The 13,621-nt window shown below is 42.8% G+C and overlaps 1 protein-coding gene across 4 annotated transcripts in view; it reads right to left on the reverse strand.

Moving 5' to 3' along the window:
- Window positions 1–12,355, reverse strand: part of ZFYVE9 (zinc finger FYVE-type containing 9) — a 59,923-nt gene extending 47,568 nt beyond the window's left edge. For 2 of the 4 annotated variants that reach the window (XM_087730746.1, XM_087730745.1), the window contains exon 1: window positions 12,136–12,353. The gene's annotated coding sequence lies outside the window, so the exon portion shown is untranslated. Of the gene's footprint in view, window positions 1–12,135 lie in introns of all 4 variants that reach the window. The other 2 variants (XM_087730747.1, XM_087730748.1) reach the window with 2 other exon arrangements.
- Window positions 12,356–13,621: the final 1,266 nt, after the last annotated feature.

A 13,621-nucleotide genomic window follows, 5' to 3' on the forward strand; every position in this document is an offset into this window, starting at 1 on the left:
TCAAAAATGGCAAGGACTTCAGATTAGGCCCCAAAGTAAACATTTCAACATGTCCTATTAATAAATTAAACTAGCAGCCATGCAATGCAACCAGAAAAAAAAAAAAAGAAAATAATTGTTTTTAAAACTCCAGTTTATTAAAAGAGACTCGGCAAATAACAACAGAATTTTTCAAGAATACCTTGTCTAAGAAACAGTTCAGGATTAGAAAATCCTATTAAAACTCGCCATAAATCCATTTAATAAGAAATACCAAAAACAGGAGCAAGAGATGAAACGTAACAAATATAAACAAGATACAGTCGTTGCTTAATCCTTTTCCTGCACCAAAAGCTCAAGATGACCAAGTATCCTTCGGTTTTATTTCCCATAATTCGTTGATGTTCCTACTACTCAATGTAAATCAACCAAAGAGTAGACTGGGGCATTGCACACTGTTTCTGTGTAATACAACACTTCGTACCAGCTCATTACCCATGAATGCTGACAAAAGATAAACTATTTCAATGTTGCACTGGTTTCTCTTTTTTTCCGATCAACTGCACAAATAGAGATGGACAATGCCTGAAGAGAAGACAGTCTCTCTAATTATTTCACTAATATTTACATCTTTTCCCTTGACTTTCCCCCATGCCATTTTAAAGCTATTATTTTCACTTTTGTCTCCAGCCAAGTTTCCATAAGGAGACATTCACGCATGCCGGAGCAGCAGTAAGGCAGTCAAAAGAGCAGCAACTTCAAAGAAGCGTTATAGAAAGTATCACCGTGAAAAGTAACAGGGAGACAAGACAAATTATAGCAGCGTTATCAACCTTTGTCCTCCAGTAAATAAGAGAAAGCAGCCCAACTGAAAAGGACACCTGCTTTATAACAAGTTTACAGTAGAAAATAAATTCCATTTCCTACCCTTTTTACTATTTCAAGGAGAAAGAAATTGATTTATTTGCTTGACACAAAAACAGCCTTGCCAAAAAGCCTGTACTTCCTCAGCGCGCCGCAGAGGCAGGGCCCTCAGCACCTGGAGACAGGAACCATGCGTCCTTCTTACATAACTACTTTTGACTGCCTTGAAAAGTATCCATCCCCGGCTCTTTGGAAGAACAAATACATAGGCTTACACCGCACTGCTGCCTTCAATGCAAGTTCTTCCAGAGGAATGCAGTTGGGAAAAAAGAGAAAAATCCTTTCTTGAGCTTACTCATATGCTCACAGAACTCACTTCAAAATTTAGTGTTTTATAAATCCGATGTTTTATAACACTTTGTTTCATACAACTCCCAAGTTTAAAATATTTTAAACCACAAAATAATTCATGCACACTGTATTAAACATTAATTTAATATGAAATCCTGTTTCTTAATTTGTGCATGGATTCCATGTAATGTCATCAATGTAACAACGCGCTTTTTAAAAAAAATCAATGCATTTAACATTCTGAACTGAAGCTGCTATTTAACTTTATTCAAATACAAGCTAAAGTAAAACATATAGAATAAAAAATCATCTTCTAAGCCTATGTATGTTTCTGTATTTGAGAAACAAGGGTTTGAGTATGAGAAGTTAATGTTTAACAGATTTGAAGAATAAACTTATTTAAAGTCACATGCTATGTATTTCAGAGTGACTTAATCCTGTATTCTAATAGTTTATGAGGTTTTTCTTCTTTCTAATGCAGGGTAGAAACAAGAATGAATCCCAAATATACTGATCATTGTTTCAGATGTTTCCTAGATTTGGACAATATGGGACAAACTGACTAAGGTCCCCTAGAATCACTAATTAAATGCCTACAACTGCCAAGGAACTATCCTTTTTATAAAACCCACAAGGGGCCAATACTTGCAGGTGCCGTGAGCAAAATCCGCATCTGATAATAAAAGCCAGAATTGCCATGCAACCAGAATGGTACAGGTGAAAAGGACAAGAGGCAAAGAGGGAAACCGCTTTGCTACCGTTTACTAGCCCATCAATTCTGAGTTGTACCCACTGGGGAGAGAAGCTGCTAGAAGCGACACAATTTATGCACTCAGCTGCTCTTTAGAGAAAGGACAATCTGTACAGAAAAAAAGTCTGAAAGTCTACAGTCACTTTCTAGTGAAGAGCAGTCAATCAGCTGCTAAAGCTACCTTTATCAACACACTTGGATAGATCCTCTTTCCAATGCTGCTGTGGTCGTTTTTACTCATTTGATAGCTATGTAACATAACAGTGTTATAAAATCTTCCACACACACACTTTTAATAAGAAATATCAGTTATAGACAGCAAACAGTTACTATTTCTCAAATCCTATGTTATCTAGAGCTGGATTACTGTGCATCCCTGAAAATAAATTCAGAGATCTATGAGTTTTTATCTCATACTCCCTTCAACCTGAAATTATCCCCAAAGGAAGTAACTTTTAATTCCCATTAGCATTTTTATTTCTCCTATTGTGTTGACCTTTCTATTAATACCACGCCAAGATTAAACATATATATATACACACACACACACAATACTAACACATTATAAAATAGTGTTGTCTTGTCAAATGTAGCAAAGTTCACTCCCATTCGTGATCATGATCTAACTACATTGCTGATGCTCACGGTGCATTATGTCTCAAGTCATCTGTAACTAGTAACTCACTCAATACAACTCAATACATCCATGGCAACAGCGTGTACTGAAACTGCTACTTCTGAGTATGATTCTCATTTATGTTGAGGTCCATTAACAACCTTTTAACAGTGCTGAAGGGACTAAGCGCTAACCAACAGAAATAGTGAGTTAGTTGTATTCAGATTCGCTGTAAAGTTATTTTTTTTCATTGCTCCAGTGGTGCAATATACCAATCAGGACATTTACTTAAAATTTATGTAAGACACAGAAAAGTTTTAGTTATAAAACTAAGTGCCCATAATTCTGTATCATTGTTGGCAGTCACAGGAAATAACGGTGTAACAGATAAAAACAAAAAAATTTGAAAGTGTTCATTTTTAATGAGTCAAAATATAGTTTTCAGAAATCTTATGGTGCTGTAGGAACACTAAAACCTCCTAAACTTAGATGCAACGTATCTCAGATAGTCCAAAACTGAGGAAGCTCAGCCACTTCTTTTGTCCACTGATATGGTGGTTGATTCTGCTCAGCCATGAATCCCTACCTCTTCTCTTTACGTCTCCTTCTTAGACTGTAGTATACTCTTGTATTCTGTTTTCTTCATCTGTTGGTCTTCTTTTCCCCTCTCAAACACATTCCTTCCTCATTCACCCCTTCCTGTGTCCATTTTCTTTCTCCCTACCCGTACTTCCTTTCTCCTGTGACAAATAAATGAGAAACCTCATGTGTTTCAACATCACTGTTCAGATTCACTGGTACAAACCAGTTGTAAATGACCTTATTAACCACACAGTATTATTCCTCACTTCTAGGAATGGTGGGAACACACCCAACAGCAATGGTGATGCATCCACTTCAATTTTCTTCATAGTAGCTAGTATGGGGCTATGTTCTGGATTTGTGCTGGAAACAGTGTTGATAACACAGGGATGTTCTCGTTACTGCTGAGCAGTGCTTACACAGAGTCAAGGTCTTTGCTTCTCACCCCACCCCACCAGCGAGGAGGCTGGGGGTGCACAAGAAGTTGGGAGGGGACACGGCTGGGACAGCTGACCCCAACTGACCAAAGGGACAGCCCATACCATGTGACGTCACGCTCAGCAATAAAAAGCTGGGGGAAGAAGGGGGAAGGCGGGGATGTTCTGAGTGATGGCATTTGTCTTCCCAAGTAACCATTAGGTGTGATGGAGCCCTGCTTTCCTGGAGATGGCTGAACACCTGCCTGCCGATGGGAAGGAGTGAATGAATTCCTTGTTGTGCTTTGCTTGCACGCGTGGCTTTTGCTTTACCTATTAAACTGTCTTTATCTCAACTCACAAGTTTTCTCACTTTTACCCTTCTGATTCTCTCCTCCATCCCACTGGGGGGGGGGGGGAAGCGAGCAAGCAGCTGTGTGGGGCTTAGCTGCCTGCTGGGGTTAAACCAGGAGAACAACGTAACTTTGTAACATGATGACAACCAATATGCCCTGCTGAACTACCAAACTGGCCAGCAAACAGAAACAGCAGCTACATACTGAAGTATAAACCCCCAAACGGGTATAGATCAGATACCCCATTTCTCTACAAAACACAAGTCTCAGAAGCAAGCTATAGCATGCATTTCCACAGTATTGCACAAGAACATGCAATTTCAAAAAGACTGCTAGATAAATGAAAAAAAAAAAAATTATAGGCAAAGAGGGAACTTTCCTCTTACACGATTTCAATTCCTCTTAAATGTTCATTTATCTGCATTACAGTGCAGATAGGGAATAAAAAATTACATTGACTTAATTGGTTTGCTGGGTATATTTTAACCATGTAACTTTTGTGTCTTCTCCAGCCTACAAAGAAAACTCCGTATTCACAGTCTCAATAACATAAATAAGAAGAGGATTTATGTACTTGCAAGTGTTCAGTTACCATCGCTTTTCAAGTGTTGTATCTTTAATCTGATCTCCTACTGAAATGAAGATTATGGGATCATATTGTTCACTTACTATTTTTTACGCTCATCCTTTCAAAAAAAATATACATTCATGAAAATTAGTATCTGCACAGTAAAAACAAACCCAAATGACTGTCCTCCAAGGGAAAAGCAAGCTGCTATATGTATTTTTGGCAGCAACCTGCTGGGCAATCAATACCCACACAGCTCTGGAAAACACAGAATTATGGTGTCACATGAGAAAGCTGGGGTTATTGCAGAGGGGGGAGGAAGGGAAGAGATATTAAGGTGCAAAAAGGATTTAAATCTATAGAAAAACAAGCTTCTTTCATTCCACTGATGGTAGAACAATATGCTTACCAATAAAGTATCTCAAAGGACTTTGGTACGTATAACATCAGAATCAATTTACACTATAAAACTCATTCAACACATCTTCTAATTCAAAACAAAACATAGGTCTCTCCATCTCCAGATCTTGTAAGAATTTCCCTGCTACTTACAAAATCTTTCACAAATTCTAAAGAATTGCGGATGGAAAATGAGTCCTCGCCATCAGAAACAAATCTGGATTTAGATTCCCACTGTTTCAGCTAGAGTGATGGGAGCCTCTTTATCACTGGACAAGCACACTGCACTGACTCCACCCAAGAACCACGCGGCGCTTTTGAGCATCGGCTCAGTCTTGCACGACATCAGGCAACATGCTCCCTGGATCTGTGATGTCCTAAAAAGACAGGTAAGCATTATCCCTATTCAACAGTTAGGGGAACTGACACACATAGAGATCCAAGATATATGCTCTTCTCTTTCATATCATGCTTACTTAAGAAACCACGAGCACCAGATATCACCCCTCTTCTGCAATAGATTACTGAGGCCCACTTGCCTTTCCTTCTCTACAACACAAGCAGAAAAAGCAAATGTGCTATCCCTCCAGTCACTGCACTTCCCAGTCTGGTGTAGAAACAAAATTAATTTGATTTTGTTTAAATTCATATGCAAAGCTGAGAGCTGCAGCAGTTGAAGAGGGAATACAAATTTAATTCCGCCAGGCATCTTCAGCAGATGACTGGGGCAGGTATTACCTAGGTCACCCCCACACAGATCACCAAAGTCCACCTCAGAGATACTGGATGTGCGGCACACCCAAGATCAGAATGAGATCTGAGCACAACACAGACCAGAAGAATCTAGATCAACAGAAACTAGGCCCCATATTTTACTGCTAATGACACATTCTTAAGCCTTCCTCTTAAAATCCAACAATTAAAAAAAAAATTAGAGAGAAAAAAAAAAATCAAAGCTGTTGAAGAAGAAAAGGAAACAGATGAGAGAACAGTTTCATTGTCCGGGTTAAAAGAAATGTAAGAAAAGTACAGTAAATAATAACTAAGAAACAAAAAATTCACAGATCTGAAAATATCTGCAATTTTTGTCCTGCAGTATCTCCCAAACTTCCAGTAATCTGACTGGCCAACCGATCAAGCAATAAATTTTATGCATATTCATGTGATTTGCCAATTCTTTTTTAATTTATAACAACTATATATACTATAAATTCACAGTTTCAAATGGCTTGGCCTTTATTTTAGTGATCCTAAATCAATCTAGATCACACTTGGGAGTGCAAACAGGTAAGTCAACATGTACGCTGAGTTCAAAGCAGAGTTTTGACACTACAAAACTGAATCTGGAAACAGAAAAGCTCCTCTAATAGTCAGTGTCATTCACAGATAAAGAAGCTATTATGCAATTTTGAAAGCTCTTTGATCTGCTTCTTACACTGAACATTACCAACTCCTTTTAAGTTCATCATACTGCTTTTTAGAAAAATGTACCAGTGTATGTTCCTCCACTGATAATCTTCTATGAATTTTCTAATGTATTTCACCTGCATTACTTCCCCAAATAAAATTTTAAACTTAAAGTGAAATATAAATGTTGTACTCAGAGCACATGTAGAAAGATTGAGTTCTATTATTTATAAAAAAGGACTTCAGTATCTCATAGAAGTAAACAAAAACTTTCCTATTACAATAATTTTAAAAATTGCAAGAATCCAGAAGTAAGACTGGTAAGTATTACTAGGGCAGCTACGGCACTTCTGTAATTGATAGAGCGCACGTGAATCTGACATAAATATGGCCTAATTTCAAATCATCACCTGACAGGAAATGACCTCTGGATTCTTTCTATGCTGGGAAGAGGGAAGGACAGGTTCTTCCCAGCTACCACTTCACTAACAAAAAAAAAAAAAAAAAGGCACTGAACTTACTAAACATTTTGCCTTTTTATGCAGGCCCACAACTGCTCTTTGGCAAAACTGAAGTACAAGTCGTCAATAAGTACGACTCACAATGAAACATTACCAGTAAGTACAGTCACAATTCGCTAGATAGCATTTCTTTTCTAACTCTTAACTGGACAAGGGATTTTCTCAACAAAAGCAAAGGCTCAAAGTGTTTCCAGCATCTCTGATCATGCCTAATTCCTCTGTCACTAATGAAGAATAGCTGGGGAACAGTCCTAAAATAGTTACCAAGCTGAAATCTACAACACAGAAATATTTACATACATAGATAATAGCAGAAAAAAAAACCCAGTTCCAGCTTTGTCTACATTAGGCTTTAGTGCTTTTCTCTAATTACTGTGAACATCAGTTCATCTCAAGCCAGGCCAAGAAACAGGAAGACACTAGCGAAGACACATTACTGCATTATTTTATATACAAAGCCATACCCTAAACCAGGTTCAGCATCACTATCTAAAGTATCAGTTGATGCCTCAAGCCTCCACTAGAAAGCTTTCCACCTTTGTTACTATGCTGGAACCAAACCAGTAACAGAAAGGTAACAAAACAATTTTTAAAAAAAATATTAACTGGCAATACCATTTCGAATTGTAAAGTCCCACTCAACTTCATTATTCAATCAATCTCTTAACAAAATTCATCAAGCTTCCTGTTGATATTAAAAGGAAAGGGGGAAAGTATAGAAAACAGAAGCAAAATATATACTAGTAGCATGCGGTACGATTCTTGATAGAAAAACCTAGATGATCCTATCAGAGCACACCGGAATGCTTCTGGACCTTCAGTGTATTTGCTTAAACAACTGATGCTATGGTGACCCCACTGACTCATAAGGTAGATTTGTAGCTTCAATTGCCATCAAAATATCAGAGATACAAGTAATATTAATATATAGCAAACAAGACAAAGATATTTATATAGTCTATATACAGCATAGAGATAGAATATAGAGGGCACAGCCATGAGCATTATCTGCAAATAATTCAATACGAAGGTTAGTAATTGCTATTCAAGAACATAGAGACAAAGGAAACACCAATGCAAGTGGAAATCCAGCACTGAAGTCCATGTTTTCATTTGCCCAACGTACAGTGGACACTGGGGATAGAATATGTGAAAAGTTTAATATGTGGACACCAAAAACATAACATTATGGTCAGACTGCCACATATTGACATTTCCAAATTATCAAATTTTACATGGAAGCAAAACAACATTAAAGTTTCTTTAAGCTCTCTCCTAACTGGCTTTCATAACTAAGACAACTATTGCCTTAGTTTATACTTAGACTGAAGATATCACGCAAGATATTCAGAGAGCACTCTAGCTCCACACTTTCTAAAACACAGAAAATCTACAGATTGTGACTCCACACCAGTTTTTCACATAGTTTATCGCTTTTCTTCTTCTTCTTTTTTTTCTTTTTTCCATTTTGTTTTACTTTAACAGAACTATGCCTGTGTAAAATTCAACTGACTGGACCTGCTTCTTTAAGTCAACTCCCACTTGAGCAGATCTAGATGAAAGAATACCCAAGGAACAATCTACCCAATGTTGTCACCCATAAGTTCCTGGCCATGCACTGTTTGTCTTTAACCTATGTTTTTAAATTAATTAGATTTCTCTAGTAATGACCTTTAAAACAGTTTAAGTGACCCTTTATGTATTTCCTCTACCATTCACCTTCAGCTTAGTTGATGCTGATGTACTAGCTGGAGGACTGTTATTTCTGAAAAGTAAGTATCAATATTACACATTTCTACTTATCTCTTCCAGCAATATGACAGTAATATAATTACTGTTGTAATATTCCAGTTATAAACAATACTAGAAAGACTCAGTGAAAGAATACATATAAACTCTCCTTAAAAGTATTTTTCCTATTCCACCTGTCTGCTATGGCAGTCTGAATAGTAGCATTCCTAAATAACTCCACATGCGTATGATGCAAAAGGGAGAAAGCATCACAAAGCACATTCAGGAAACAAATACCTGTCACAGACAAAAGGACCGAGTGCAGCATTCCATTATCCCAATGAAAAGGTCCTGGGATCTGCAATGTCTTGTAATTTTCTCTAGAAACTAACATTTAAAGGAATTACATAGTTTAATACCCGAGGTATGACACTTACACTCATTCTTTCCCACAAACACTAGCCGAGAATTACACTCGTTAAGATTTAACAGGGTACTTTAAAATCTACAAATGTTCTATGTCTAAAAAGAATCTTAACGGCTAAATTAAAAAAAAAAGAAATTGTGTTACACTTTAGTTTCAATTAAGTGAAACCCAGCCAACCAAACAATAAGTAGGAAAGTACTTTGTCTGTAAAAATAGAATCATTTGTATCTATAAAATAAATAATAATTATTATTTATATATAAAATACATTTTTATGTATTATGATAATGGTAATTTACTTTTATCACACTGATTTTTCAAAGTGTGCTATTCTTTTGATAACTATATAGCGTGTTTTGCTCTAGTCGCTAGTCAGATAAATTTGTATGAATACGTATCCTGAATTCTAATTTAAGTAGAAACTACTACGTCAGTAAAGGATACTTGATATATCTTTTAAAACTGCCCATCCATTTTTATTAATTGATGTAATTTTCCCAGTGTTGCAAGATGTAGCCAACACTTAAAGCCAATACAGAAGTAAAAGCTGTTTCTATCACCTAAAACTCAATACTTTAACTTACTTTCAGCCATTCTTGGCTATATATTTCTTACCAATATAAAAAGCTTTGTAAACTTTTAGTATCATTGTGTGGACACATTTCTCAATGCTTCAGAAAAACAACAGGAGGGAAAACTGAGCATGTAAGTTCACATTTCTGTTCATTTCAAAGTTCAAGTCTCATAAAGAATCACAAACACAGCTCTAAAACAGGCCACCTTTCAATTTCTTTAGAAACTTTAACCTCGATCACATTAAAAAAATAAACAGTAGCCTTTATATAAAACTTCCAAAGTGGTCTATGAATATACTGGTGCCTTCCAAATATGTTCTGGAAAAGATCACTGATTCATCAGCACACAGACTAATTGTGCACTGAAACTATTATCCCTCACCTGATTTTCTGTCAAGAAACTCACTTTTATTTGGAAGGTTCTCAGCTTTGTGCATCAAAAAGATTTTTCTGATCAACAAAACATGAACACACAACTTCTTCCCAAAACCTGTTTCTTTTTGGCCAACTTTTCTTCAAAAGCAAAACTTCACTCTAACCCTTTTGCAAAATAATTTCCATGTAATTTTTTATAGACAGGCTGTAAACCGGAAAACTAGCAAGCTATTTTCTGCTAAAGCTGGCACAACTAGTGGACAGGCAACAACAGACATTAAAAGCTTATCATTCTTTGGCCACAAGTTTTAATACTGCGTCTTTGTTCAGTCTCTACCCTTGTTACCTGAGACAATCACAGCCAGACTTTATGCCAAACTAAAAAAACTGTATTTCATCTCAGTCTTAGCCCCAGGCCTCAGATCCTGAAATGTGTGTTTGAAAGTATTTAATCCCCAGCCTAATAACTGACTCAAAGCTAACACACAAAAATAACACCCAATATCAGGACTCAGCACTGCAGGTTTGGGGTGTTTTTCTTCCTTTTTCACACACTAAAGAAGGCACCATAAAGCAATGGACAATTAGAGAATCAATCTCAATGTGTCAGAACATGGTAACTTGTTAGGAACAGATCAGGGCTTGAATTAGAGGGAAGCTTGCTTGAGATTTCAGGCCCTTATTCAGCTTCCATTTCAGATTCCCCAAACCTCTGAAGAGATTTTTAATTTTGTCTCTCTTAGGTCAAGGAGACTGTTCTTCTCAATTTGTATCACATGCCATAACTTTATAAAAAGAAGTGCACTACTGGGCTCGGGCAGTAACAAAGGATTTTGATGTTGCTTCAACCACTGAAGGTGTATCTAAAATCTGGATTCATTCCATGCAATCAAAAATGATTTGCTAATAAAAGTTAATTACAATGTTTTAAAACACTGCCTAGTCAGTAAAATGCTGCCTGAAGAAAATAAAAGCTTTTATTCAAGCAGAGCATCTTTTTTTATTATTATTTTACTTGTTTATACAGGACCCCTTCCAGTTTTGGATTCAGCCTAGACTGAAATATTGACAGTAGTGTTATTCAGAAATTCTAATCTAATACAACCATACTTAAAGAAAACGATTGCTGGAATTTGAGATTCCATATTCAGTCAACTTCTAATATTTGAACTGAATGAAAATATGTGTAAAAATTAAACCCTCTGAAAAACCTCTGTCACAAAATAATCAGAAATATCTTGTCTATAAATAAACAAGATGGTTAACACGAAAACATAAAGTCTATCAATTCCCATCTGCTACTTGTTTCTCAGTCTGGTTTACAAGATAAAAACAGTTCTTCAGCCACCCTCCATCATGTGCACCTATTTAACCGTAACATTTATGAGCAAGTAACTAACCCACCTCTGCAAAAAGTCTGACATGCCAAGAGTGCCAGTTATTCTTAGAGTGAGACATGACCACAGTTTCACGTAATTAGAGATGTTATAAAACGCATCCCGCCCGCTCGCCCCATCCCCCTCCACCACCACCACCATTGCAGGAGTGACTTGTTACACATCGCGATGAGCAAGTAACATTCCCTGCCCGGGGAAAGAGCGGAGATCTGGCCATAAAAAGGGCACGAGATGCAAACAGGGATCCTCCCCTCTCCGGGCCGGCAGCCCAGGCTGCCCGCGGGCTCCCGTGCGCACGGCGCGGCCCGGGGGCGCCGGCCGGCCCGGGGAACAGCCTCGCCTTGCCCCGCGCCGGCACCGGCGGCGCACGGGGGGTCCCGGGGGGCGGGGGGGGAGCCCCGATGGAGAACGGCGAGAGCTCTTTCCCCTTCTCCAGGGTCGCCGGCGCTGGGAGAAAGGTGCCCCGACCGCGCCGGGGAGGGGGTCACCCAGTCCAGGCACCCGGGGACGGAGGGGAATGGCGGGGAGGGGGCTCGGAGGACCGGCGTCGCCGCCGCTGAGGGCTGAGGGGCGATCGCTGCCTTCCTCCTCGGCGGCGAGGCGCCTCTCCCCTTGGCGGCGTGCGGGGGACAAGGGCGGCGGGGTGAGAGGGCACCCGGAGCCCCCAGGCCCTGGGCCGCGGCGGGGCGGCGGCTCCGCTGAGGCGTCGGAGCCCTCCCCGCCCGCCCGCGGGGCCTCGCTCCGGGCGGCAGGGGCCTGGGGAGCGGGATACCCCGGCCTCCCGGGCCTGGGGGCGGAGGGCTGGGCGCCGCTCACTCACCTCGGGAGGCAGCAGGCGCCGCCGGGTCTGCATGGCGAGGGGGGATCCCCCGGGGCCGCGCTCCGCCGCCGCCGCCGCTCGCTGCCGGGCGGGCCCCGCAGACCCCGCGAGCGCTGGAGAGGCCGGCGCCCGCCCTCACCGCCTGCCAGCCGGGCTCGCTCGCTGGCTCCGCGGCCAAGGCCGCCGCAGCTACCGGCAGCCAGCGCCCCCTGGCCGGCCCCAGAGGCAGCGCACGGCACTGCGGCACCGCCGGGGAGGCAGTGCGGAGCCTGCCGCACCCCCGCCCCGCGGCGCGGGGGGCCGGGCAGGCCGCGCCACCACCTCCGGCCCGGCCGCCTACCGCCGGCCGTAACGGGCGGGGAGCGGGAGGAGTCACCCGGCGCAGGGGGACGCACTGCCGCGCCGCGGAGGGAGCCCGCCCGCTCGCTCGCTCGCTCGCTCGCTGGCTCGCCCCTCACGGAGTCCCGCCGAGCCTGCGGGCCGCGGGCCACCACGGAGCCCGCGCGGCCCCGCCGCCGGGGCCTCCCGCCCACACACAGACACGCGGAGGGCGGCACCGGAGGGGCGCCGCACACCAACGGCGGGCAGCGCGGCTGAGGGGCTGCGTGAGGCGCCCAGCCGTGCCGATGCCCACGCCGCGGGGAGGCACCCGTCGCTGCCCGGGCACTGCGCGGCGCGCCGGTCTGCCGGCGGCCCAGAGACCTGCCCCACCGCCGGCTGCAGCTGCACCTACGCACTGGAGGCAAAAGGATGCGCGGCTGGGAGCCGTTCATGTTTTATTTCGCCATTTCATGTTGAATACCTGCATACTCAGAGAGGGGCACCCTGCCCTGTGGGACACCCACATCCGCCCGCGCCCGCCCAGACGCCCGCCCCAAGGGGTGCATGGGTGCGCAGACACGGAGCCATCCCCTCAAAGACACCTTAACTCTTCAGCAAAACAGGATTAAAAAAAAAAAAAAAGGCAAAACCAACCAAACAAAAAAAAACCCCAACACACTCGTTCCTCACAGAAACGGTCTCAGAACTGCGACGGCAAACGGACAGGTTATGCCAAAGCATAACTATGCGCCCGGAGTCTCACCGGTTCTCCCTCTTAAGAGGAGGCGGCCACCTTTCCCCGCCTGGCTGCAGGCACACGGGAACTCGAGGAAATGTCACTTTCCTCCGTGTGACTTGCGGCCGTGCTGCGGGTCCGAGAGGGCGAGGGGTGGGCGGGGGGCGGCCGGCCCCGGGCTGCCGTTCCCGGCTGCGGCGCGCACAGCCGCCCTCTGCTGGGCGGAGGGCAGGGCCCTCACCGGCGCCGCGCGCCTCGCCCGCGTGCGGCCTCACCCTTCCCGCGCGAACGCCCCTCGCCTGAGGAGCCCCTCGCCTCAGGACCGCCCCAGCTCGGCTCCCCCTCCGGAACGGCTCGCCCCGCGCCGGGGGAGGGGGAAAGAGCCGCCGTCCCCTCACCTTCGGACAGCGTTCTGGCCGCCTCCCGGCC

The sequence above is a fragment of the Nipponia nippon genome, unplaced genomic scaffold, assembly GCF_047370975.1.
Source record: "Nipponia nippon isolate SJK-2023a ecotype South Korea unplaced genomic scaffold, ASM4737097v1 scaffold_5, whole genome shotgun sequence".
Taxonomy (NCBI): domain Eukaryota; kingdom Metazoa; phylum Chordata; class Aves; order Pelecaniformes; family Threskiornithidae; genus Nipponia; species Nipponia nippon.